At 37.9% G+C, this 4592-nt stretch overlaps 1 pseudogene; it reads left to right on the top strand.

The window, feature by feature from the left end:
* The first annotated feature begins 345 nt into the window (after nt 1–345).
* Nucleotides 346–1180, top strand: LOC105876242 (cyclic AMP-dependent transcription factor ATF-1 pseudogene; annotated as a pseudogene).
* Nucleotides 1181–4592: the final 3412 nt, after the last annotated feature.

Here is a 4592-nt window from a genome sequence, read left to right as displayed (position 1 = left end):
ACTGATGGTGATAAAGTGAGTGAATTAAGGAAAATAACCTTAACCCCATTCTAAAGTCTAAGAGTATTTTTTAAAGGTGGGGGAGGGGAGTGGCAATATTTCCTGGGCAGGGCAAAACTCAACTACTAGTGGTTTTCAGATTTTCACTAGAGCAGTGGTTCTCAAAATGTGGTCCCCCCTCCCCTGGCCCGCGGGCTGTTAAGTGACACTTGTTCTCCCTGCCCCTCCTGACCCCCAAGAAGGAGGGGCGTCCCCTGCCGTGGGAGGGGGTGGGGAAGTGGGTGGTGAATTCGGATCCACCTGGGAGGGGGGAGTGGAAGTTCCCGCCCCAGACAGCGGCAGCCACAGTTGATTATGGAAGATTCCCACAAGAATAACACTTCAGAGGCAGCACCTCCAGCCTGGTGCAGCAGTTCAGGGAGCCCATATTTCTCATATCGCTCAACAGGTATCACCTTTATCAGAAAGTGAGGAGTCTCAGGACTCATCTGACAGCATAGGCTCCTCACAGAAAGCCCACAGGAGCCTAGCACGGCGCCCATCGTACAGGAAAAAAATTTTAAAGATCTGTCTTCTGAAGATACACGAGGCCGAAAAGGAGACGAAGAAAACCCCTGGAGTTTCTGCTGCCACTTCTATGTCCGTTCCTACTCCCATCTATCAGACTAGCAGTGGACAGCACATTGCCATTGCCCCGAATGGAGCCTTACAGTTGGCCAGTGCAGGGACAGATGGAGTACAGGGACTTCAGACATTAACCATGACGAATTCAGGCGATACTCAGCAAGGTACAACTATTCTCCAGGATGCGCAGACCTCTGATGGACAGCAAATGCTTGTGCCCAGCAATCAAGTGGCAGTGCAGACGGCATCGGGAGATATGCAGACATATCGGATGTGTCATATCAGATCACACCTTCAGCTACTTCTCTGCCACAAACTGTGGTGACGACATCTCCTGTTACTCTTACATCTCAGACAACTAAGACAGATGACCCCCAACTGAAAAGAGAAATAAGGTTAATGAAAAACAGAGAGGTTGCTCGAGAACGTCGCAGAAAGAAGAAAGAATATGTTTAAATGCCTGGAAAATCGAGTTGCCGTCCTGGAAAATCAAAATAAGACTCTAATAGAAGAGTTAAAAACTTTGAAGGATCTTTATTCCCATAAAAGTGTCTGATTCTTAACAAAGAAAATATTTTTGTGGACTTGCCTAAAAATTATATTTGATTTTTTTTAGTGGAGTTTTATAAATTAAAAGGTCAGAAGTGGAGCTTTTTATGTAGGCTTTTGCAACTCAAATATCTTTGTAAGATATCTGGTGACAGAGGATAAAGTGGAAAGTGACCTCAAGGAAGCTACTGGAAAAACTGGAAGCTTTGTAAAAATGAAACATACTCAAGAAGCAAGAAACGAACTTACAGCAATTTGAATTTTCTTTCTTTCTTTTTTTTTTTTAATTTGAATTTTCTAAGTAACAATAGTTGTCAGTCCAAAAATGGCAGATAAAGATGAGATTTGGTAAATTGGATTTTTAGAAGTAAATCAGTTTATCCTGTAGGTTTGCATTTCTTACTGTTTTTCTGAAATTTACCTTTTTCAGTTTGTGTGTGTGTGTGTATTTTATTTCTGCCAATACATTCTAAATTACAAATGTAAAAGAAAACCTAACACATTACTAAGTATATAAATTATGTGTTCTGATTACATACACTTGTTCTATTGTTGAATCTTTTAAAAGAGTTTTTAAAAGTTTGTTTGTTGGACTTGAGAGCGTTTTTGAGAGTGGGTTATTTTTGAGGTCTTGTCCTAAAAGTTTTCTAAGGTACATGAATAGAATACGGTAATGTTATAACATTTTTTTTATCAGAATGGAAAGAGAACTGTTTAAAAGTTTGATACTTTTAAATGGTTTGTTTTTTGCTTACTCTGGTAATGGTGATTTTCTACAAATATATAATAAATTGTTTTTTGATTCTATATTCTGTATGCAGTTGAATATCTATTACTTATTCTGTTGTGCTTTGATAGAATGGAATGTTTACAGGCCCTTAAAATACTATTTTTTAAAAAGCTTTCTAAAGATGCATACCAAAGTTTTTCCAAGAAGATTTTATAATCAGTTTAATCTAAGGTTTATCAGATTCTAAAATAGTATAGTTATTAAGGCAATTTTATGTTAGAGACTATTTTGTAATGTAGTGCATGGTACCTTTATAAGAAAAGTGACTGCCAATATATTTTTATAGCTAATCTTTATAAATTCTAACGTTGAGTTTTTGATGATTATTTTAAATGTTTATAAAGTTTGTTTAGTAAAAAATGTTTTTGCATTGCAAAGTATCATTTTTATATTATGGGAAGTGAAGTTTTCAGATTGGCTTATATTTGAATTGTAAATTTTGTATACAGTTTAAAGTTCAAAATGCTATCAGTACACCAGTGTTTAACCTCTGTATTCCAATTTGTATACACTTTGAAATTGTATTGCAAAACTATTGTGTGCTTCTTACACAGTATGTATTATATTGTCTATGAAATTAAAAAACATTTCATAAAATTAACTTTGTTGAATGTATAATGTAATGTTTGATATATGAACAAGCTTGCTGATAGCCATTTTGTTAATTATACTAACTAGTGCATTTCTAGTTTTAAAAAGAGGATAAATTTGTAGTTCTGATCTACACAACCTACTTACTTTAAAGGGGGATATATTTACATGTTTTTATTCTACCGGAACCAATTATAATAAACTAAGATAGCTAAATTTTCAGTTCTGTGTTTAAGACATGGTTAAGGAGGCTGTTATGTATTAATAGACATCTTTACCTAACTGATAAATTTGTAATTGACCCTCCTGATGAAGTTTTTCATTAAAAGGGTCTTTTAAAATGAAAAGAAAAAAAAAATGTGGTCCCTGGACCAGCAGCATCAATATTTCTTGGAAACTTGTTAGAAATGCAGATCATCAGACCCCATTCCAGACTTAATGAATCAGAAACTGTGCGGTGGAACCCAGTAACCCTGCTCTAACAAGTCCTCCAGGTGATTCTAAAGCATGATAAAGGTGAAGAACCATATTAGTAACATCTGGGAGATTTTCAAACTGCCAGTGCCCAGGCCCAGGCTCAGACCAATAAAATCAGAATTTCTAGGAATGGGGTTTTGGCATGGACGTGGTGGTTTTCACAGCTCCCCAAGTGTTTCCAGCGTGTATTCGGTAGAGAACCATTGCCTTAGAGATCCCCTCTTAGAGATCTTTAGAGAGAGGAGCCAATTGGCTGAGCTCCAAAACTAACCCTCTTTCAACAGGATTAATTGAATCCTGCATTAGTTTGTTTTACCTCCTTTTCAATGACAGTTTTTCCTAAAACAAGGGTGAAAACCACAAGCTGAACGCAATCAGTCAGGATTGATTAAATTCTACTTAAATCCTTTAACACTTTTGTCAGGAGATTAGAACCCTGAGGAAATAAGGCCCCTACAGCTTAATTTTTGTTTGTGTGGAAAAGGGAGGGGAAGGATGAGGATCCTAACTCAAGAGAGCACAGCAGCCAAGAATCTGGAGAAAGGGCCAGAGCCCTCGTGAAGGAGAGGGTGGCAGAGTCCTACCACTGGAATACAGGCAGGCCCAGACATGGGATTAAAAGATCAAAAAGCGGATATGGTGTCACAAATTTCACTTGCGTCAATCAGAGCTTACCTGAGACCAGCCTTGTACAGCCAAATGGAGATTAGTAAGACAGAAAGATAAATTATATCTGAGTTTATTTAGCAAAATAGTGAGAAAACTTTTTAAATTTGCTGACATTAAATGTACATGCAAATTTCCAGGTATTTATCTCTGCAAGGTGTGCCTAGTCATCATCATGAAAGGTTGTTTGGAATGTGAGCCTGGGGTTTTTACTAGTAGGGAAGTGATAGGTTTTTTTATTTTTATTTATTTATTTTTTTTTGAGACAGAGTCTCGCTTTGTTGCCCAGGCTAGAGTGAGTGCCGTGGCGTCAGCCTAGCTCACAGCAACCTCAAACTCCTGGGCTCAAGCGATCCTTCTGTCTCAGCCTCCCAAGTAGCTGGGACTACAGGCATGTGCCACCATGCCCGGCTAATTTTTTCTATATATATTAGTTGGCCAATTAGTTTCTTTCTATTTATAGTAGAGACGGGGTCTCGCTCTTGCTCAGGCTGGTTTTGAACTCCTGACCTCGAGCAATCAGCCCGCCTCGGCCTCCCAGAGAGCTAGGATTACAGGCGTGAGCCACCGCGCCCGGCCCGGTTTTTTTAAAAGACGTGTTTCCTGGGTTTCTGGTTGGGAGCTGGCATCAGAGAACGAGAGAAAAACCTAGAACTGTTCTGCTATTAATTTCTCTTGCGATAAGATTTCAAGAAATTGTACTGAAAGCTTAGTGAACATTGTTAGGGAGACTTCCACTCTTCATTAAAAAATGATTAGACAGGCAAAAACTGAGATAGAATAATTTAGCAATTGAACTATAAAAGATGAATGTTGGATATGCTAAATTAAAAATGTGATAGAAATTAGAATAATTTAACTTTCAATTGAATGTATTTATGATGAAGTTACATGT

Source organism: Microcebus murinus, chromosome 5, assembly GCF_040939455.1.
Source record: "Microcebus murinus isolate Inina chromosome 5, M.murinus_Inina_mat1.0, whole genome shotgun sequence".
Classification (NCBI taxonomy): Eukaryota; Metazoa; Chordata; class Mammalia; order Primates; family Cheirogaleidae; genus Microcebus; species Microcebus murinus.
The sequence above is the reverse complement of the archived record's forward strand: the minus strand, read 5'-3'. Positions and strand labels throughout refer to the sequence as shown.